At 34.7% G+C, this 25,066-nt stretch overlaps 1 long non-coding RNA gene across 1 annotated transcript in view; it reads right to left on the bottom strand.

The window, feature by feature from the left end:
* The window catches only part of LOC123538846 (uncharacterized), a 45,050-nt gene extending 26,470 nt beyond the window's left edge, over nucleotides 1-18,580 (bottom strand). The window contains exon 1 of the long non-coding RNA XR_008368515.1: nucleotides 18,485-18,580. This is a non-coding gene — a long non-coding RNA (uncharacterized LOC123538846). The remainder of the gene's footprint in view (nucleotides 1-18,484) is intronic.
* Between the last annotated feature and the right edge of the window lie 6,486 nt (nucleotides 18,581-25,066).

Here is a 25,066-nt window from a genome sequence, read left to right on the forward strand (position 1 = left end):
ATGCCAGAGTGGAACCGTCACAACAGCACTTGAATGTTGAACAACAAATACATGTAGATAATAACTGTGTCAATGAAAATTCACAATCATTATTTAGCAGTGATGAATCAACACACGACAGTTTAAGTTCATGTCTTTCTGAAATTGTAGCTACTCAGACTGATGAATCAGATGACCTTGATATAGAGCTTACTTATTATGATATAACAGCTGTCTTGTAGACATATGCTCATTTTTTTGGTGTGCAACTATGGCCGATGAAGAATTACCGGCCAGATTCCCCACTGAACGTGCCACGCAGACTCAATTAAGAGGTGTTTTGTTTAAGCCATGTGAAGCCGTGCAAACTTCTGAGAACATTGAAACTCTAACATTTGGCTTTAAAAATGTATTCTGCGGTAATAACTCCGGCAGTTCACAAAGCAATGAGGCTTTTTCACAGACAGTTATTTCTTTAATAGTGTGATTTGTAATTCATTCAGAATGACTGAAATTAAGAAGAAGCAAATCATTGACATTTATTTAAGTGAAGGCAAGGATGCCAGTCTGTCTTTTTTGAGAAAAACTGGTGGTTCTGACTGCAAAGAACAGTCTTTATCAAAGTCACTGGAAAAAGTTTTAAATGGTTATAGGGTTAAAATAAGTCAAAGAGGAAACCATCATTTGCTGAAAAGATGAACTCATTCTTAAATGAAAGTTATACATTCCCCCAACGAAAAGAAATTGTAAAGAAGACTGCTTCTGAAAAAATACATGAAAATATGTCACAGGAGACCGCTTCATCTGTTACCATGACACTTGCTTCAGATTTTAAAGAAATTCAGGATAAGTGCGAGATGGTTGTTAATGAAAATAAGGACCTTAAAAGCAAATTAGGCATTAGACAAGCAAGGTTGTCACGTTACAATAGCTTACTGAAAGACAAAAGAAATTTAAAGAAAAAAGTGTCACATTTAAATAGACTTCTAATTACCAAAAATACCACTCTAAAGCAAATAAGTTCTTCAAAAACTTATGCACTGAAACAAGTTGAGACACTTAAAGCTCAGGTAGAAGCGCTGAAAAACAGAAACAGTGAACTTGAAGAGAGTATACTTGAAAAAACTGTAACATCAGATGAACTTTCTAAGACTCTTAATGAAACTGTTGAATCAAATGAGTATCTCATGTCTCTTCAGAACAATGATACCGTTACTTTGTATGATGAAGATGCCAAAGTTTATAATAGAGATGCGCAACAATGCATTTATGCATTACTTGGCTTGAATGTCACTACCAGTAAAATTACACCAGTGATTGAAACTGTTTTGAAGTTGGTAAATTTAAAACCTAACAGATTGCCTTGCCTCTCTACTGGGAACAATATGAATATACAACGATTAATTTTATCTCAAAAACAAATGGCTGATGTATTAGTGCAGAAAAGTAATATGTGCCTCTTAAGTGATGAAACTTCCAAATATGGGAAAAAATTGGAAGGTTTCCACATTTGTGATGATGAGGGACAACTGTATGTACTCGGGTTAAGACAAATGGTTACAAAGTCGGGCCAAGATACTCTGTCAACCTTACAGAATATTTTGACAGACATTGATTGTGTTAGTGAAAAGACTGTTAATCCAGTTAGTAAACATATTTTGCTAAATATTGTTTCAACTATGTCCGATCGCACAGCAACTCAAAAGAAGTTTAATTCGCTGTTAGATTACAGAAAGCTTGTATTAGTGGAAGAGCTTGGCCAAGCATGGTATGAAATGTCATATGCTGAACAGTAGGTTGTCAGTAAACTCAATAACTTTTTTTGCGGATTACATGCACTTGTGCATATAGCCGAGACTGCAAATACTTCAGTGCAACTTGCGGAGCAAGCTTTTTTTGATGGTGAACCTCCTATATCAGACCCACACTTTAAGACAGCTAAAGAGTCAGGCACTACAAGATTAATCAGAACTGCAAGTAAGGCATTTTCTTGTGGGGAAGACGAAAAGTGTGGGGTTTATGGTAGTTTCAAGGTTTTTGTGAAAGACTTCTTGAAAGAAAACAATCTGCCTATTCAGAGGTTTCATGGAAACCGTTTCAATATTTTATTTTCTAATGCTTCAAGTGTTTTCTTTCTACGAGAAAATTACTGATTACCTAAAAGGAGACTGCTCAAATGGCTTGCTGAAATCTATATATCATGACATTTGTAAACCAGAATATTTGGCTGGTGTTAAGGCACTAGGACTCATTTCTCACCTTATAACAACACCCCTTTGGGTGTTTTTGGAAGATAAGGAAATTCATATTTTTGACAGTGCTAGATATTACACTGATATCATTGTCTTCATTGAATAAGCTGTATTGAATGTGCAAGACTTTATTAATGGTAGGCTGTACTGTGGTTTGCAAATGAAGATATACTGAACAAAAATATGATATTCAAGAAATCAGTGGAGCCCTGGGAACATGATGAAAAGGTTATCACAATACTGAGTACATTACTGCCAGCAATACTGGAAGCTGTGAAAATATTATTCAGTGATTTTCTCCAACAGGGTGAATGGGCAGATGTTTTTCCATCTAAATGTGAAACAAGAGGGCCATGATGGCCCTATATCGCTCACCTGTTATCATTGCACTTGAGGACAAGAAGGTCCTCAGTAAAAATATTTAAGTCCAAAGGACGGGAACAACAAAGGGAAGAAATTTAACCAAAAAGAAAAAACAATTCTTACAAGGTACAGATGTGTCAAAATGCACCTAAAAATTGGAGGTACCATCCATGTTGTACCACAGAAAAGTGGTCTCGGTTTTTCCCTATGGTCAATAATAAAAAAGTTACTAAAAATAAGATATTTATAGTAACGTAAAAGGGAAGTAATTAAAAAAAAATATTGTAAGTGAACAAAAGAAGGCTCTGCCAAATAAATCTGTTGACATAAATGAAATTTCAGATCAGTATCTTCATTAGTTACAGAGATATACCCATTTTAATTTGAAATAAAGGGAGGTAATTTGACATAAAATCAGTCCATAGTTATCTACCCTGATTGTCTCAGTCCAACTAATGACAATAATGAAAGTTCAAATAAGTCCTCTAAGTACTTACTGATATCAGGAAGGTCTAATACGGGGAGTAGAAACTCCGTATAAATCAATACATTTATCTGTATTATGCTGTCGTCCATACCTGTAAATATCGACCAGTCGTTAGCGATCGATATTTTGTTTTCGCCACTATCGATTAGCGTGTAATTAGCATATTACCTCATGTTAATCATGGAGCTATAACACTTATTGTTCAAAGGGTTTACCAGTCACATGTTAAGTGGCGATAATTAGATGATCAGAGATTGATCTAAAGGGATTCTGAAGCAAAAACAGCATGCGACTGCATGTGGTGATGTGCTTAATTATTATGAATTAACTCGAGCTCACTTCCCTGAAGAAATATTTTACCACGTAACTTCAAACCTTTATCAAAGGGCCGATTTTTGTTGGATTTGAATAAAAAAAAAAAAGGAAAATAACAGAAAGCTGACATTTTTCTTAATCTTGTAGATCCATAATTATAATTATTGTTTATAATGTCAGATTTCTACATACAGAAACAAACATTTTTCTTGAACGTAGGGAATGTTTCAAATGAAATTGTTTAAACTCCAAAAATTAGTTTAATAAATTTAATCTTAAAACTGATGTGTGAAAAATACAATGTATTTAAATTAAAATAACAATATTTTTTTTAAAAAAAGACCGACAACGAAGTTACATTTAGTATTCCGAACTTTTAGATAAAACTGCAGAAAATCATCAAGGTTTAACACGCATTTAAATGGTGAAGAACAGAGCAATATCATAAACAAATATTTTCAGGCAACAGTTTACAGTTTTGACTTGCTATTTTCATTAAAATATGTCCTTATTTTTTTGTTCTAAATACTCTGAATCAACAAGGCAAATATCATGTAAAAAACAACATCTTTCTCTCTGGGTAAGACAAGTCTAGATTTAGCCATTTTCACAGGGCGAAAAGTAACATTAATGTAGATATTTTCCATTTAAAAACAGGTGCAGGCAATAATTTCATGGCAGAACCTTTGTTTTCAACAAAAAATTCAACAAATGCTTTCCCAGATTTTCACTGAAAGGACGAGTTAAACTGTAAGGCGTAAGTGTTTGAGTAATAGCAGAATGACCTACGGCATACGCTTCGATTGGACGACAGCATAAGATAAGATAAATGCCGGTTTGCAGTCCCCGTATCAGTTGTTCCAGCTGATATAAATCCATTTTGATTACAATCAGGGGAGGTAATCAGATATAAAATAACTCTGGAACCTACGATTGGATCTGATTTGTCATGGAATCTAAGATTTATTGTTGTTGAAGATATTTTGGAAGTTTGTATCAAATAAAAACATAAATGAAGTCTCTGTATGGCTGCAAAAGCCAAAATAGCCAATTTTGTACCTTTAAGGGGCCATAACTCTGGAACCCATGAAGGAATTTGGCCAGTTCAAGAAAGGGACCAAGACCTTGTGGTGATACAAGTTGTGTGCAAGTTTGGTTAAAATCAAATCATAAATGAAGCTGCTATTGTGCAGACAAGGTCAAAATAGCTAATTTTGGCCCTTTCAGGGGCCATAACTCTGGAACCCATTATGGGATCTAGCCGGTTCAAGAAAGGAACTGAGACCTTATGGTGACATAAGTTTTGTGCAAGTTTGATTAAATTAAAGTCATAAATGAAGCTGCTATTGTGCAGACAAGGTCAAAATAGCTAATTTTGGCTCTTTCAGGGGCCATAACTCTAGAACCCATAAAGGAATCTCACCAGTTCAAGAAAGGAAGCAAGATCTTATGGTGATACAAGTTGTGTGCAAGTTTGGTTAAAATAAAATCATAAATGAAGCTGCTATTGTGCAGACAAGGTCAAAATAGCTAATTCTGGCCCTTTCAGGGGCCATAACTCTGGAACCCATAAAGGAATCTGGCCAGTTCAAGAAAGGAACCAAGATTTATAGTTATACAAGTTGTGTGCTAGTTTGGTAAAAATCAAATCATAAATAAAGCTGCTATTGTGCAGACAAGGTCAAAATAGCTAATTTTGGCCCTTTCAGGGGCCATAACTCTGAAACCCATAATGGGATCTGGCCAGTTCAAGAAAGGAACCGAGATCTTATGGTGATACAAGTTGCGTGCAAGTTTGGTTAAAATAAAATCATAAATGAAACCATTATCGTGCAGACAAGAAATTGTTGACGCACGGACGGATGGACGGACGCACAGACGACGGACCAAGGGTGATCACAAAAGCTCACCTTGTCACTATGTGACAGGTGAGCTAAAAACAAGAGGTGTACCAAAAAACAACAAGTTTTCAGAGACAGTCTTTGGGCATGTCGATAGGATTCTGCGTGAGAAGCCGAACATTAGCACTATAGCTGAAGAAGCGTATGTAATGTTTTGTCATAATAAGACTCTGAAGTGGTTGGAAAGTAAAGAAGAAATTGTAAAAGACAAGTTAATGACCAAAGCCAGAAAAGACGTTAAGAAAACTAGGTTTTTGTTCAAACAGAGGAGAACTGAAATAGAAGAGAAAAGAAACTTAAGGCTCTTTTAAGAGAAAAGTTTCTAGAAAGCCAGACAAAGGAAAGGAGGAGAATTGAAAAGTTGGAAAATTGCACAAATAACATGTTGGACTGGGGGCTTTGGCAAACTGTTGAACAAGTAGATCAGCACATGTTAATGTATAAAACCAAGAAAGACAAGATAGCTAGACTTAAGGCACAACTTAAATTCAGGAAGGAAATCCTACATCAGAAGCCAAAAGACAGTGATTTGAAAAGTGTTTACTTGTTACTTGTTTTCTAAGACATCAGAGGGAAAGAAAAGAAACTTGACTGTAGAATTAAAGAACTCACAGAAAATGTCAAGAAACTGGTATTTCATGCCTTGAAATTTCCAAATGCTGATGACCATGATGGGCCAGTGCTTGTGGGCACAAACATTAGAATACGCTTTAACACAAATGAAGGCAACCAGTGGTACACAGGCTATGTGGTCTCTAAGGTACTCAAAACAGTTGAAGTTCTGCATGACACTGAGTTTGGAGTTTACACAGTTTGGTGTTTACATGTAACGGTTCTTGTTAAATGTATGGACACTGTGCAGACAGCTGAGAAAAAAAAGAGAAGAGTTTAAAGTTGACAAGTTAATGTTCTTGTTAAGCTTGCAGCCAATAGTTTGGAGGTTACAGTAACTGCAGAAAATTTGCCAACAGCAATTCCAGGGATAAAGTGCAACTGTTTTTTTCACAGAACAACTTTTGCTCATTTATATTGCTTCAGTTGTTTTTTTTTTGTTTTGTTTATTTTTGCCTTTTTTGCAGTTATATTACTCCTAGTTGCTTTTATAGTTGTAATACCTAAACAATATGGCTGTTTCTGGTTTCATACTGGAAAAAATGGGATAGGTAACCAATTTCTATTTTTAATTCTATTTTCGCCAAAGCCTAAAGATACTTGGTCAGAACATATGAGCTGCGCCATGGGAAAACCAACATAGTGGCTTTGCGACCAGCATGGATCCAGACCAGCCTGCGCATCCGCGCAGTCTTGTCAGGATCCATGCTGTTCGCTAACAGTTTCTCTAATTGCAATAGGTTTTGAAAGCGAACAGCATGGATCCTGACCAGACTGCGCGGATGCACAGGCTGGTCTGGATCCATGCTGGTCGCAAACCCACTATGTTGATTTTCTCATGGCATGGCTCATATTTATTCTAATTTGAAAATACAGCGTGATGAATTTTACATGAATCAGAAAAAACCAGGGGTGGACAGTGCTAATTTTTAGGGTAGGTCAGCATGATCAGGAAGCCAGAAACAACTTGATTAGGCCTTACTGTCTTGCATGCTACATGTATCTTATAAATGTCACAGTTAAAAGTTAATTTCTTAGGTAAATTTAGAAACATTTTCGTCAGCAATGTACCAAAGATCTATGAAGATTATATTTTATCACAAATTGTTGAAAAGCAGGAAATTTATTTTGTTCCCAAGTTGGAAATAAATACCCAACTGTCCGTCAGCTTTTCCAGAACCGGAAGCGCACAACTTCACATGCATTCAATATTCCACTCAAGTTGGGCCATAAAAAGTGAAATGACACCGCGGCCATCGCTACAACTCCCCAAAAATAACTGTGATATAAGTGCCTATCCCACATTTATAAGCACAGGGAGACTTCTCACTATAAAAGATATACTCTTTTTCTTTTCAGGTTCCAGGATTCTGCCAGTGGTTCAACATTAAGTTTGACAATGATCATGCCATATACACATATGAACTTATGAAAGATAATAGTGCAGGAGACCTAGAAATACTTGTTTGAGTTCAGCAGAGGATTATAGTGTAATAGTAAGCTATGTTTAAATTTGACTGATTTGCCAAATATACTTATGTAGTGCACCATTTTCATGGGCGTGACAAGACAAACACAAAACTGAAAGAATTTTGAAAATCGGACAGTGCTAGCCACAGTTATGGCCCTTTGAAATTTTAGATGATGGCCCTATATCGCTCACCTGTTATCACTGCACTTGAGGACAAGAAGGTCCTCAGAAAAAATATCTAAATCCAAAGGACAGGAACAACAAAGGGAAGAAATTTAACCAAAAAGAAAAACAAATTCTTGCAAGGTACAGATATGTCAAAATACACCTAAAAATTGGAGGTACCATCCATGTTGTACCACAGAAAAGTGGTCTCGGTTTTTCCCTATGGCCAATAACAAAAAAGTTACTAAAAATAAGATATTTATAGTAACGTAAAAGGGAAGTAATTAAAAAAAAAAAATTGTAAGTGAACAAAAGAAGGATCTGCCAAATAAATCTGTTGACATAAATGAAATTTCAGATCAGTATCTTCATTAGTTACGGAGATATACCCATTTTAATTTGAAATAAAGGGAGGTAATTTCACATAAAATCAGTCCATAGTTATCTACCCTCATTGGCTCAGTCCAACTAATGACAATAATGAAATTTCAAATAAGTCCTATAAGTACTTACTGATATAAATCCATTTTGATTACAATCAGGGGAGGTAATCAGATATAAAATAACTCTGGAACCTACGAATGGATCTGATTTTTCCAAGATTTATTGTTGTTGAAGATATTTTGGAAGTTTATATCAAATAAAACCATAAATGAAGTCTCTATATGGCTGCAAAAGCCAAAATACCCAATTTTGGACCTTTAAGGGGCCATAACTCTGGAACCCATGATGGAATCTGGCCAGTTCAAGAAAAGGAACTAAGATCTTGTGGTGATACAAGTTTTGTGCAAGTTTGGTTAAAATCAAATCATAAATGAAGCTGCTATTGTGCAGACAAGGTCAAAATAGCTAATTTTGGCCCTTTCAGGGACCATAACTCTGGAATCCATTATGGGATCTGGCCGGTTCAAGAAAGGAATTCAGATCTTATGGTGACACAAGTTTTGTGCAAGTTTGATTAAATTCAAATCATAAATGAAGCTGCTATTGTGCAGACAAGGTCAAAATAGCTAATTCTGGCCCTTTCAGGGGCCATAACTCTGGAACCCATAAAGGAATCCGGCCAGTTCAACAAATGAACCAAGATGTTATGGTGATACAAGTTTTGTGCAACTTTGGTTAAAATAAAATCATAAATGAAGCTGCTATTGTGCAGACAAGGTCAAAATAGCTAATTCTGGCCCTTTCAGGGGCCATAACTCTGGAACCCATAACGGAATCTGACCAGTTCAAGAAAGGAACCAAGATCTTATGGTGATACAAGTTGTGTGCCAGTTTGGTAAAAATCAAATCATAAATAAAGCTGCTATTGTGCAGACAATGTTAAAATAGCTAATTTTGGCCCTTTCAGGGGCCATAACTCTGGACCCTATAATGGGATCTGGCCAGTTCAAGAAAGGAACAGAGATCTTATGGTGATACAAGTTGTGTGCAAGTTTGGTTAAAATAAAATCATAAATGAAACCACTATCGTGCAGACAAGAAACTGTTGACGGACGGACGGACGCACGAGACGCACGGACGGACTGACAACGGACGAAGGGTGATCACAAAAGCTCACCTTGTCACTATGTGACAGGTGAGCTAATAACAAAACACAGGAAGGGTAATAACTCTGTTTTAACATGCTAGATTCTAATGTTACTTTATTACAATTGTTTAAGCATGTTCTTTGAACCATACTATGGTACACATCTTTGATTTGTTTTGCAATATATCAGACTAATCATATTGTTGTGTTTAACCGAAATCCATAGAAATTGAGCATAATTTTTAAGAACTTCTAAGGGCCATAACTCTAGCTGATATTGTTTGATTTTTAAAAGTTGCCCATTTCTGGAATTGTATTTCCATGCCCTTTAAAATGATGTATCACACTTATATGCTTTTTGAAAAAAATGTTGAAATTGATAATTTGGGTAATTTTCCAGAAACTGACAGAATAAAATCCAGTTGTCTAAAATTTCAAAGGGCCATAACTCTGGCTAGGATTGTCCGATTTTCAAATTTTTTTCAGGTTCATGTTTGTCTTGTCATACTCTTTAAAATGATATATTGCATATGTTTATCTGAAAAAGTTCTAAAAATAGTGTGATATCGCTATACTAATCATGAATTACTTTAAATTTTAACAATATCAGTTAATTTCACATTTTAAATGGTAGGGATAGAGTGCAAAATGGACTCCATTTCGCGAAATGGACTTTACGTCTACGAAATGGAATTTTATCATTTAAATTACGGCTTTATTGTCAATGATATCTGTATTTTCTTAAATCAGTATGATAGATGGGAGTTTAACCTACATGCTGGTTATTTTTTTATAATATATATGTCCGATTTATAAAAGAAATTTTACACTTTATCAAGACCGCGTCTTACGAAATGGACATTTTCATGCTAAAACTTATACAAAATAGACTTTTATTTTTAAATTGCGGCATTTAATTTCAAAGATATATGAAATTTCTTGAAAATATGTATTAAATAATAGATAAACCTTCATGTTGGTCATTTTAAATGATAAATTTATCTTATTTATAACCGAAATATTACAATTTAGTAAGACCGCGTCTTACGAAATGGACATTTTTGTGCCAAACTTGTACGAAATGGACTTTTATTTTCTTTACTGTTACTTTAATGTCGATGATATCGGTATTTTCTTTGACATACATGATAGATGGGATTTTAACCTGCATGTTTGACTCTTTTAATAACATGTCGATCTAATTTATAAATGGAATATTACAATTTATAGCGGCCACGCCTCGCAAAATTGACGTTTTCTTGCCAAACTTTTACGAAATGGACTTATGTGTTCTTAATTGTTGTGACTTTAATTGCAATGATATTGGTAATTTCTTACATAGATGTAAAACATAAGAGATAAACCTACATGTTGATTATTTTTGATTCATGCAATTAATTTTGTATCAAAAATATATTTTATATGTAAAGTTTGGTTTTAATTTCAATTATATCGGTTTTACCGTAATTAAAAACAGATTATAGAAAAGAGATATCATCTCATATGGTAAATCCCAAATATTACAATAAATTAAGGCCACGCCATACGAAATGGACATTTATTTTACAAAATCTTGTACGAAATATAGTGTTCTTGTGGTTTTAATTTCAATGATATCAGTATTTTATACGGAACATATTTAGATTAGTAATATTAGACAACTTAGATAGTTTAAATAATGACTTTATTTTTTATGACATCAACATTTCCATTAAAAGTGACAAATAGATACTTCCAAAATTTATCGAGATTGTTCATCCAAGTCATAAAGATTTTTTTATTTTAAATTTTAAAAACTGCAATCAATTAAACTTGCCGGTCATTTGATTTTTAACGGTAATTTTCCGATAATTGGATTATCACACCTGACTTATCTGTGCATGCAGGTGTATATTATCATGCCTCTTGCATGACCATGTGTGTATGACCACGTGTGTATCATTACAATTGTCACCTTACTAATTACCGTAGATGAGTGCGGCGTGTATGTCTTTCCGCTCCGACATCAAATACAGTCAAAGGAAAGTTTAATAATAACAATTATAAAAGTTAGAAATGCCAATTAAATAAAAACATATATATATACACCCGTTGTCGAATAAGCGGCCTACTGTTGCATTTTTTCAAAATGTCTAAGAAATACGTTTGTCCAGTGTGCCAGGAAAATTGTAAAACGGATTGTATTTACTATCATTTTGTTTTAAATGTAAGCAACTTATTTTTGAATAGTTGTTTGATTGTTTGTTATGTATTAACTCCAAATAAGAAAATAAGCACTAAAGCTGACATATTAATTATTTTTGCACATGACCCGACAAATTATACAGGAAATATGGATTTATCAAATCGAGATACAGGACTGACAAATTTGATTATTACATTACGTGTATAATAGTAAAATCGATATACCGTTTATTTTCAATAGTTGCGAAAAATTTATGAAATGAAGTTTGCAAAATTTATTAACAGAAGATAATGAACAATCATAAAAATGCCAAATCATGACAAAAATTGAACCCAGGCTGCCGCGGCCGTAAAAACTTTCCCGCTGTCGCCACGGAAGACTATGAGTTTAGTACGTTAAATATATAAATTTTATAATTAAAAAAGTCTACCTCGAGTTACAAACGCTTTTCAATTTTCAGTGTTAAGAATTAGTAAAAATAATTTGCACGTTTTTCTTGCCTTAAGAAACAAGTGAATATCTATGATATATTGCTTTATTATGTTGTACGTATGAAAAGACAAAAAACTATTTTACTTAATAAAAACTGGAAAGTAGATTTCACTCACAATTTAATATCATCACTGCTAACAACGGTTATCGTGGGGATTAATTTGTTGTTTTTAGAAGTGTATTATTAAGTGCTATTTTTTATTTCTGGAAATATGAATACATATAATAGCATATTCAATAATTTTAAATGGTATTCAAATGAAGATCAGATATTATTATAAGTATTATATTAAAAGATATGACGGATTACTTTTGAAGGCTTTTTTCAATTCCGCCCACTAATAAATTAAAATGACCACTGTTAAGCACCTCCCTCATATTTTTTTATCCAATGGCAAGTGAGCGCCACTTCTTCACTTCGCTAAACATATCTATGTATGTAATTTAACAGGAGTGTATTTGCCAAAAAAAAACCCTGTTTTACTCCATGTTTTTAAATTACTGCCGTTTATTCATTCATTTTCTATTCTGTTTTTTTTTTTTTTTGGATTTTCCGGTCCAAAGTCTGAATTTTATACCCATAGTATGTTATATTTATTTTCTTTTAAAACGAAAATAAAATTTAAGATCGCGCTGTATGAAATTTTACAGGTAATTTTATGAAACATGGCCGTTTTAATAGCAAGTAATTATTGAAATTTAAGAACAAACACAATAGGGTAAATAAATTTCAAGGACTGGAATACCTCTTTACCTCTTATGTATCATACTGATTTATGAAAATATAAATATCATCGAAATTAAAGTCACAATTAAGAAAATAAAACTCCATTTCGTAGAAGTTTGGCACGCAAATGTCCATTTCAGAGGACGAAGTCTTGATAAATTGTAATATTTTGGTTATAAATTAGAAAAATATATTATCAAAAGTGACCAGTATTTAGTATTACCTTTAATCTATCATATGTATTTACGAAAATACAAATATCATCGAAATTAATGTCACAATTAAGAAAATAAAAGTCCATTTCGTAGAAGTTTGGCACGAAAACGTCCATTTCAGAGGACGCGGTCTTAATAAATTGCAATATTCTGGTTATAAACTAGAAGAATATATTATCAAAAGTGACCAGCATTTAGTATTACTTCTAATAATTTATATCATATAATACACATATCATCGAAATTAAAGTCACAATTAAGAAAATAAAGGTCCATTTCGTAGAAGTTTGGCATGCACATGTGCATTTCAGAGGACGCGGACTTAATAAATTGTAATATTTTGGTTATAAAATTGAAAAATATATTATCAAAAGTGACCAGCATTTAGTATTACCTCTGATCTATCATATCTATTTATCAAACTACAAATATCATCGAAATTAAAGTCACAATTAAGCAAAATAAAAGTCCATTTCGTAGAAGTTTGGCACGCAAATGTCCATTTCAGAGGACGCGGTCTTAATAAATTGTACTAATTTGGTTATAATATCGAAAAATATATTATCAAAAGTGACCAGCATTTAGTATTACCTCTGATCTATCATATCTACTTATGAAAATACTGATAACATTGAAATTAAAGTCATAATTAAGAAAATAAAAGTCCATTTCGTAGAAGTTTTGCATGCACATGTTCATTTCAGAGGACGCGGACTTAATAAATTGTAATATTTTGGTTATAAAATCGAAAAATATATTATCAAAAGTGACCAGCATTTAGTATTACATCTGATCTATCATATCTGTTTATCAAACTACAAATATCATCGAAATTAAAGTCACAATTAAGCAAAACTAGAAAATGCTTTTGTAAAAAAGCGCATGTCTCCCCAAATGCAAAGTCCTATAGGCAAGAAGTCAATAGGGGTCAGGAGCGAAAGTCAAAGAGACACTGATGGTTGGCTGCAATAGGGATCATCTACTTGGCATGTCCAGTCATCCCGCTAAATTTCAACACTCTCGGCCTAGTGGTTCTCAAGTCACTGTTCAGGCTCCTGTGACCTTGACCTTTGATCAAGTGACCTCAAAATAAATAGGGGTCATCTACTCTGCATGTCCAATCATCCTATTAAGTTTCAACACTGTAGGTCAAGTGGTTCTCAAGTTATTTCCAAAAAATGATTTTACATGAACAGGCCACTGTGACCTTGACCTTTAATTGACTGACTCCAAAATCAATAGGGGTCATCTACTCTGCATGTTCAATCATCCTATGAAGTTTCAACATTCTGGGTCAAGTGGTTCTCAAGTTATTGATCAGAACTGGTTATCAATGTTCAGGCCCCTGTGACCTTGACCTTTAACGGAGTGACCCCAAAAACAATAGGGGTCATTTACTCTGTATGAACAATCATCCTATGAAGTTTCAACATTCTGGGTCGGGAGGTTCTCAAGTTATTGATTGGAAATGGTTTTCAATGTTCAGGCCCCTGTGGCCTTGACCTTTCACAGAGTGACCCCAAAATTGTTAGGGGTCATCTACTCTGCATGACCAATCATCCTATTAAGTTTCAACATTCTGGGTGAAGTGGTTCTCAAGCTACTGACCGGAAATGGTTTTCAATGTGCAGGCCCCTGTGACCTTGACCTTTAATGGAGTGACCCCAAAATCGATAGGGGTCATCTACTTTGCATTTACAATCATCCTATGAAGTTTCAACATTCTGGGTGAAATGGTTTTCCATGTTCAGGCCCCTGTAACCTTGACCTTTGATGGAGTGACCCCAAAATCAATAGGGGTCATCTACTCTTTATGATCAATCATCCTATGAAGTTTCAACATTCTGGGTCAAGTGGTTCTCTAGTTATTGATCGGAAATGGTTTTCAATGTTCAGGCCCCTGTGACCTTGACCTTTGACGGAGTGACCCCAAAATCAATAGGGGTCATCTACTCTTCATGATAAATAATCCTATGAAGTTTCAACATTCTGGGTCAAGTGGTTCTCTAGTTATTGATCGGAAATGGTTTTCAATGTTCAGGCCCCTGTGACCTTGACCTTTGACGGAGTGACCCCAAAATCAATAGGGGTCATCTACTCTTCATGACCAATAATCCTATGAAGTTTCAACATTCTGTGTCAAGTGGTTCTCTAGTTATTGATCGGAAATGGTTTTCAATGTTCAGGCCCCTGTGACCTTGACCTTTGACGGAGTGACCCCAAAATCAATAGGGGTCATCTACTCTTCATGACCAATCATCCTATGAAGTTTCAACATTCTGGGTCAAGTGGTTCTCTAGTTATTGATCGGAAATGGTTTTCAATGATCAGGCCCCTGTGACCTTGACCTTTGACGGAGTGACCCCAAAATCAATAGGGGTCATCTACTCTTCATGACCAATAATCCTATGAAGTTTCAACATTCTGGGTCAAGTGGTTCTCTAGTTATTGATCGGAAATGGTTTTCAATGTTCAGGCCCCTGTGACCTTGACCTTTGACGGAGTGACCCCAAAATCAATAGGGGTCATCTACTCTTCATGACCAATAATCCTATGAAGTTTCAACATTCTGGGTCAAGTGGTTCTCTAGTTATTGATCGGAAATGGTTTTCAATGTTCAGGCCCCTGTGACCTTGACCTTTGACGGAGTGACCCCAAAATCAATAGGGGTCATCTACTCTTCATGACCAATAATCCTATGAAGTTTCAACATTCTGGGTCAAGTGGTTCTCTAGTTATTGATCGGAAATGGTTTTCAATGATCAGGCCCTTGTGACCTTGACCTTTGATGGAGTGACCCCAAAATCAATAGGGGTCATCTACTCTTCATGACCAATCATCCTATGAAGTTTCAACATTCTGTGTCAAGTGGTTCTCTAGTTATTGATCGGAAATGGTTTTCAATGTTCAGGCCCCTGTGACCTTGACCTTTGATGGAGTGACCCCAAAATCAATAGGGGTCATCTACTCTTTATGATCAATCATCCTATGAAGTTTCAACATTCTGGGTCAAGTGGTTCTCTAGTTATTGATCAGAAATGGTTTTCAATGTTCAGGCCCCTGTGACCTTGACCTTTGACGGAGTGACCCCAAAATCAATAGGGGTCATCTACTCTTCATGATCAATAATCCTATGATGTTTCAACATTCTGGATCAAGTGGTTCTCTAGTTATTGATCGGAAATGGTTTTCAATGTTCAGGCCCCTGTGACCTTGACCTTTGACAGAGTGACCCCAAAATCAATAGGGGTCATCTACTCTTCATGACCAATAATCCTATGAAGTTTCAACATTCTGGGTCAAGTGGTTCTCTAGTTATTGATCGGAAATGGTTTTCAATGTTCAGGCCCCTGTGACCTTGACCTTTGACGGAGTGACCCCAAAATCAATAGGGGTCATCTACTCTTCATGACCAATCATCCTATGAAGTTTCAACATTCTGGGTCAAGTGGTTCTCTAGTTATTGATCGGAAATGGTTTTCAATGATCAGGCCCCTGTGACCTTGACCTTTGACGGAGTGACCCCAAAATCAACAGGGGTCATCTACTCTTCATGACCAATCATCCTATGAAGTTTCAACATTCTGGGTCAAGTGGTTCTCTAGTTATTGATCGGAAATGGTTTTCAATGTTCAGGCCCCTGTGACCTTGACCTTTGACAGAGTGACCCCAAAAACAATAGGGGTCGTCTACTCCAGCAGCCCTACAACCCTATAAAGTTTGAAGGTTCTAGGTCAAATGGTTCTCCAGTTATTGCTCGGAAATGAAGTGTGACGTACGGACGGACGGACAGACGGACAGGGCAAAAACAATATGTCTCCTGGGGGAGACATAATAAAAGTCCATTTCGTAGAAGTTTGGCACGCAAATGTCCATTTCAGAGGACGCGGTCTTAATAATTTGTAATAGTTTGGTTATAAATTAGAAAAATATATTATCAAAAGTGACCAACATTTAGCTTTACCTCTCATCTATTATATTTATTTACGAAAATACAGATAACATTGAAATTAAAGTCACAATTAAGAAAATAAAAGTCCATTTCGTAGACGTAAAATCCATTTCGCACTCTATCCCTACCCCATTTTAAACACACATTTACCACACATCTAGAAAATCTTGTTTGGATATGTCTTTCCGTTCTAGTACACACCCAGAAAACTTCATATTATTTTTTGTAAAAAGTTATTCACTATAGAAGATAAATTCTTGGGGGAAGATCGGTGATGCAAGGGTAGCTAGAGCATGAATGGATATCTGATCTTGTAACTAACTAATTGCATTTTAGTTGCACAAAATCATTTAATTATACAAATTTAAAATATCTTTTCTCCAAACATTTTTATCAATCCTCAATCAGCTGTTTTTCCGAACATTTTCATCAACCCTCAATCAGCTGGTTTTTTTTTATTACATTTTTACGTCACAAAAAGCATAAAAAGTGCAGTTTTGCAACTTTTTGTTAAAAAGTTGAAAAAAAATACTCCAATGCCATAAAAACATTTAGGGTCGAGCCAAAAATTTAGGGTAGGTCGGGATACTGGAAACAAACATTTTTTTTTTTCTACGCCTAACAACACTGACCATATCGACATTAAGGATAAATCCAGTTTTCCATATTTCCGTAAATAGGGTCAGGGGGCCTAGCGAGATTAACCGATATAAAAACCAGGTACAATATTAGCGATTATTTTTGCCAGAAGATATGGATTTAGGAAAGTTCTTACTTTCTCACAATAGAAATACTATTCTACGACCTGACAGCAACAACTTTTTTGCAAAAATAATCTGTTTACCTTGAAAAATGTGAATAATTTCACACCCCTCGGTATCGAGCCACGGAAGCGGCAGTGTAGAATAAAAGATGAAACTTCAAAAATAAAGTGAACTTTGAGGATATTTTTGCTACATCTAATTCTTAATAACAACAGTCAGTCAGGGGTGTAACTGTTTTAAGTTATGTAACCTATTTCAGTTACTTTTTCAAGCATTTTATAACCTGTATTTGTTATAAAATATTGTTAACTCGGTAAGTTATACAATAAAAGTCTTTTTGCTCTTCTCACAAAGTGACCTTTATAGTGAAATTAGTAGCAAACTGTGATTAATCAAATTCTCTTTTAGTCTGATCATGACCTGATAAGCATAATGGGATGTTAAGAGTTTTATAGCTTTAAAACTCTTGCGTAAAACTTTATCAGCCTTGCGTAAAATTTTTTACTGCACAGCTGGAAAGATAAAAGGTCAAGGATTCAGGTAATAATAGCATCAGTCACATTCAAAATACGGAATTGGCACAGGAGGGCTTTATAATATTTTATGATAACTGAAACAAGTTATGAAAGTATAAGCAATAACTCAAATGGGTTATAAACTGCAATAACTTTAAACAGTTACTCTCCTGACTGACAGTGTTTAATGATAATCTGCAATACTTTTTTATTCATTTTCTTTGTTTAAAACTTGAAAAAAGGATAATATAAACACTACCGCCATGTAGCAAATGGTCGATACCCGCCTCACCGTAAAACCAGGAACGGGCGTTTATTGGTGGTTTATACTGGAAAACGGGATTTATCCTATAAGGTCAATAATCGAGAATAATTATAAACATCTCTGAGCTGAATTTTTTTAGCTGCCATGTGTTTTCGTTGGGGATTTCCTAACAGAAATATGCTGAATAAGTTTGGTCGTGCAGAGACGGTGTCACAGACAGTCGTCTATCAACAGAGACTAATTTTCGACTTCAAAATTGCAAAATGCATACAAAACCATTAAAATATACCTACATTAACATTCTATATTAAAACATTCCTAACAGAAACTCCTTAATAAAAACGTAAATATGCATGACATCTGCTTTCAAAAATAAACTTGCAGAAGTTAGACAACCCTGTACAAATGGCGGAGACATAAAAAAGGGAGGTAATTTACACAGGCACGGGTCCAGTGTATATTTTTTTTGTTTGATATGATTTTTTTCACACAAATATACTTTATATAATATACTTTATATAAGTTAGTCAAATAAAAAAAAATTTGAAATTTTTATTTTCTTGTATTTGTAACGTGTCGCAGGATTGTGGTAATGTGTACTAACTAACAAGTTAATATAACTAACACAGAATAATAGAACAACTTCTCAATTTGTGACAGAGTATTTAACGACTCTTAGATAATGATTGATTTATGATGTACATATGGTTATATGAAAATTTACAATGATACAAATAATGAAAACACGCTATTTCTTTTATGTGGGTAAGCCTCAGATAACTTGCTGAGGTACTGAGCAATAAGTCGATCAGTATGAAGATGATCAGAGTAGTTACTTAGTGAATCTCCAGAAACCTAATGGTTGCAAAGATGGACACTTTCGCTCCTTATATCCGAGTGCATTGGTTACGAAGCTGCAGTTATTTGCCTGTGGAGAAATTCGCCTTAGGAATGATTTTACGTACGGTTGTCGGTTTGGAAGAGGGGACACAACTGTTGTAGTTGTGAAGTCCTATTTGGCTTGGATAGGAGCACGCTTGTACTCTCTGAGATATCATGAGCCTATGAAATGATCGTAGCAACATTAGTTGTACCACTGTGCAAGATAGGTCTGTATGGGAGATTGTTGAGAGGTGAAGGAAGGCAAATGTGAAGACTTGTTACATACACCAGATTGTCTTTTAAGAATTACTATCACACTTCACAGAACAGAAAGAATCTGCACGAAAGATGATGTTGTACTGCCAAAACTATTCGGAATGAATAAATCACCATGCAAAATGCTTTGTGTACTAGATTGTTCTTATGCAACTTACTCCAACAAAATAATTGTGGTAATTATTCGAAGCGAACTATACCATGCAAAATACTTGATATTAAAATGCTTGGTTTATAAATTTAAATTGTGTCGAAACGATGTGGTAAAATATGTTTTTTTTTTGAAATTGCACTATGCAAAATACTTTGCGAAATGGTTGATGAGATCGAAGTGTGCAAAATACTAGATTGCGATAATGCTTGATGCAATTACTAGGTGCAAACGCTCGATGCGAAATTGCTAGGTGTAATTTGCTTGATGAAAATAATAGGTCAAAATGACTAGTATTGTAAAAGGTTTGGAATGTGTGAAATGCTTAGGGTGTAAAATTCTTGAGCATTTACTAGGTTGCAAATGCTTGATGCAAATTACTTGGTGCAAAAACGCTCGTGGCGAAATGCTAGGTGAATTTGCTTGATGCAATAATACTAGGTGAAAATCTAGATGTAAAATGTTTGGTTGTGAAATGCTAGTTGTAATTGTTGTTGCAAAATTCTAGGTGCAAAACACGTGGGGGTGGCCCCAATTAATACTTAGACGTAAATTGCTAGGTGTAAAACGCTTGATGCAAAATACTAGGTGCGAAACACTTGGTGAAAAATACTAGACGTAAAATGCTTGGTGTGAAATGCTAGGTGTAAAACGCTTGGTGCAAAATAATAGACGTAAAATGCTTTATGTGAAATGCTAGGTGTAAAACGCTTGATGCAAAATACTAGGTGCGAAACACTTGGTGCAAAATACTAGACGTAAAATGCTTGGTGTGAAATGCTAGGTGTAAAACGCTTGATGCAAAATATATAGTATCTACTTGCTAATGTTCTCAAATCTGTAAAATCTGTGTGCAAAGTAAAATTTTAAGTACAATTTGCCTTTTGTGGAATCATGAAAAGGAAACAGCTAATGAAATTCTAATAAGTAATAAAACTCCTGAATGTTGGACATATTTTCACCCAGACTATTTATGTTCTCTACTTTGTTGTTTAAGTAATATTTTGGTGTGATTAAATGAACAAAAAATGGCAAGTAAAAAGTATTTAGCCATTTATTAATATCACGTGCAGAAATTTTATTGTTGCTATTGGATGCTGAATAAAAGTATCAATTTTTCTACTTTAAAAACAGTTGCTATGGGAATACAGTTACTGTAGCTATCGTTTCTGGCCATTCTGTGTTTTACTCAGTCGTTAAGGTTACATGGCAAAAGACAGTACAAACCAGTCATTTTGGTATGTATATAATTTATGTGTTATTACGCTTATAGAGAAACGAAGAAAAATTTAAAGGTCACAATTTGCTTCATTCATAATTCTGGGATGCGATATCCTGATTCTACACTTTCCTATTTCAAGGATAGTATATTACAGGGAAACACTATTTATGCAAAATAGATTAATTTCTTCAATGCTTTTGTGGTGCTTTTTTTTATATAATTGTGGCAGTTCTCTTGATTATTATATATTAATATAATATATAATAATAATAATATTTTTGTAATTTTGATTATTTCGTTGCTTATGGCAACCAAAAAATTAATAATTACTTTATTCCATTTACAACGTTTTAGATGAAAAGCATCGTTTATGCTTATGCTGTAAAATATTAACTATTCATTTCAACTGCAGATAATAAAATGATGAAATCTGTTATACTGGTCAAAAGAAAATAACTTCTGATGTATACTAATGTTGCTTTTTTTATTGAATTTACATCATGACACAAGTTATTGCATATGTTCATATTTAATGGTGGGAAATGAAACTTCTATTTCCGGTACAAAATTAAACTGTTCTTTTAGAAATATGAATATAGGATCTTTTTCGCTTTGACCGGGGTTAATTTTGTTGGTATTTAGAGTAATACCGAAACGACACAATTCCCAGATTTGTGGGTGGGAAGACTCGAGGTGCCCTGCAGGCAGGCATTTGTAGGCTCTGGAGAACACATATGTAAAGACACCGACCTGCGATAAGATGGCTTCCTTGCATGAAGAAAGTTTATACCTCAAGTGAGGTGTGAAAATATTTACTTTTACACAATGTGGAAAGTCTTAGACTGATTTGTCTCAATTTCGTTTTGCAGGTATTATAACAATTATTTGTTTTAAATTCGTCAGAACATAAATGATACTCTCAATCAAGATATTAACAATGGTTTGTCCAATACACCTTTTACTTTAAATTACAAGAGGTTTACCATACCACGACGGGTCGCAGGAAGTTTACACACCACGAGGGTCGGGAATGCCACGAAATTTAATTTGTATTGTATTGTCCGTAAGTAGTGACCTGGACTCATTAATTCTTCGCCAATATTTTCGTGTGTTTTCGTTGTTTTTACAGCGAATTTGTGCCTGAAAATACCTTTTATCAATAATAAATCAACTTGGATAACCAACCGGAACAGTGTGTTACTGGTAAGTTCTCTGACTTTTAATGACGTTAACATGGGTTTGAATTCCGATTTTTTATCACTTGCCACGGTTTGGTCAGCGCATGTTTACAAATTTTATTTAATGTTAGAAGGCTTGATGTTCGTGAAGTTGTGTTAAAGCGATTTTTTGATGATACTTTGGTTTTATTTTGTATTAACTGTAAAGAATTGTCCATAGGTTGGTAATACATAAACAATAAAACTATATTGATGATACATATTGTTATTGTTTAGTTGGTCCACCGTTCGTAATTGTATTGTGAAGCTGTATTACAACTTGGCTTTTATTTTAGTTGTGAAAGCCCTTTGCTTCCCCTTGACCATAAACGGGCATGTACTGTTGACCCGGTACTCGGACATTCAAATCTAATTGAACTAAAAACTGACCATCACAGCAATTATACATTCGCACTCGCCATTTTTGCAAAAACAGTGTAACGCCATATTTTGTGCTTTACAAATATTCCCTAACTTCTATAGACATATATCTAATATATATGCAGGTTCATTATTATATACTTGTGCCGCTACGTTTTTATCTAAAAACTACATGTACTTTATTTGGGATTGGTTTATTGTATTTGTAGAATGTCCGATGAATTTGTTGACATTATTTCACTGTTTGTCCGAGTATGTACGGGGCATTCTCGCGATCCCGCTATTGCTTGACCGTGTTTGATGTATTGCCCAATATAGTACTTTTATATCAGTAGCTGTTTATTTATTATGGTATTTTATATATGTTTCAGTTGATTTATATATCACTGTATATCTACATCTACGGGGATACTCCCAACAATCAATTTCTGATCATAACTGGGAGGTATGTTAGTTTGAGACCATACATATCATATACAAATATCAGGTGTTCCCCTTCTGATGTCACGTCCAACCCCCGACCAAAGCACTAACTGGCAGCCGGCGACGAATTGCGCCAAAAATGGAACCGTGACGACATTACACTGGAAGATTCACGCCTCCTTATGTTCTACAAGATAGTGAATGGTTTGGTTGCTGTGCCACTCCCCCCTATGTCAGCCCCCCATCCCGTCTAACAAGAATATGCATAACCACTCCTATACTAGATCCTCACTCACTGTATTAATATATGTTACTCTTTCTTACAGCCACCCTAGTACTTTGGAATGCCCTTCCAGTACTAACTTGTGCATGCCCCCACCCTGATCAGTTTAAACTGGCGTGACCAAACTTGTACACAATGGCTTAACATGTTAGACCTGTTTCTAAACTGCTTTTATCTGTAATCCTTCTTGTTTTTAACTACTATAACTGTATTTTATACTGCAATACCACTCGTGTATTACTTTTATCCTCCTATCCAAGCTTTCGTACAGGCGCGCCAGCTGCACATAATATCGCAGACAGAGAGGAGCGCTGCAGTATAAATAGATATTTTATTAGATAGATTTTCTATATAATTTTTAGATCTTCTCCTCACGTCAGCGTCTTCTACACTCGAATTTTAGGTTTTTATTTAGTGATTCTGTTTACCCTATTAGATTAATCATTGAGGGCTGTCCTAAAAAACTATTTAAGCAGGAATTTTAATTTATAGGACTTTTGACCCTAGGCATGCTGGCAGAAAGTGATTACGACCTTTGAGTCAAATGCAGTCAAAGATCTGCATACACATCCGCCGGGATGATATGTGGTCTGCACTGTTTGCTATTCAGCAAGTAATTTTTCTCTGAACTCCCACTTAAATATTATATGGTATATCCCAATCTGAACATGATGGACCAGTCCATGCTAGAAATTAGAATTTAAGGTAATGCCATTTTTACAACTAAACACTGGTTTACTAGATATTAAAGTACAATAAATACTAAATACATTGGCTAATGCCATTTATGTTATAGAATATGAATAAAAAGATGTTCAGAATTTGATTGTACCGTGCTATATTACATTTAATAGACTAATAGTGAAACATTATTTTTTCTTTGCTGCGGATGTATTTTCAAACACTGTACTTTTCATAAGTGGACAAAATTTAATCGTGTTTTTTTTTTTATGACGATAAATTATGGCGTAGACAAAGTGTGTGTCTGGTCAATGTAAAAAGTTATTAATTAACTGGGAATTGTGACGGGTGGCTACTGTTCATTCAAGGCTTATACAAATCATATTCAGTGTATTACTGTATTTACATATTCACGTGCGCTTGCACCGTCTGATGCGTGTACATGTAATAATTATGTTTTTGCTTTTTCTGGGATGACCGTCTTTTTCGTGTATCACCTCTTTCTGAATTTTATTTAAGTGAAGACAGTAAAATCCAATTGAATGAATTCAGATTGAAGTGGTTCTAGATCCATTTTCTTAAATTTTTCCCAAAACATGACTGTAATTGTGCGTATTTATAGGACTTAGTTAGTATATTTGTGACACATTATACAATATTTGATATATAATCAGTGAACTATATTCCACTGGAAGATGTAAACTGTCCGTATACAACGAGCAAAGTCATAGGAACATTCTGTAGGTCAGAGTCATTACTGGTTCGAAAAAAAGTATGTTTCAAATTCAGGCGATTGTCTCCCTTTCTCTGGATTAACTTAGGTCTTAATAGCTAAAGTGAAGCCTGAAAGTTACGGAAAAATCTGTCTGGGAAACGTTATTTTAATAAGCTTGCCTGTTGTATATATATTTATCATTTAAATTGTAATACATGGATTTATTTCATGATTATTTAACCCATTTGCTTGCTAGATTAATTTGGTCGTCTGCTCGGAAAATGTCATCTACTAAAATTGTTAAGGTCATTCAAGTTGCTCAAACTGGGAAAGAATATTGTCAGAGTTGCACTCACAAGCTTGGTACTGATACAGACGCCGATTTTATCGGGCGTTGATCTGGTTCCAAGATGTTTGCAAAGCTGTTAATTCGCCTGAAGCCAGGCTAAGGGTTAAAAGAAAATAACTATTTTTTTCTGTCAATTTCTTTGTTATTATTGATGATATCTGATTGTATCTTCGCATTATCTAGTCCAGCATACAACAATGACATGTGCAGGGACGGGCGTTTATACCCTAGGTCATAGGTCCACCAAGTTGTTGATACTTGAAATGGTTTTTTTCTTGTTTTTATTTGTTCGACC

Source organism: Mercenaria mercenaria, chromosome 18 (genome assembly GCF_021730395.1).
Source record: "Mercenaria mercenaria strain notata chromosome 18, MADL_Memer_1, whole genome shotgun sequence".
Classification (NCBI taxonomy): domain Eukaryota; kingdom Metazoa; phylum Mollusca; class Bivalvia; order Venerida; family Veneridae; genus Mercenaria; species Mercenaria mercenaria.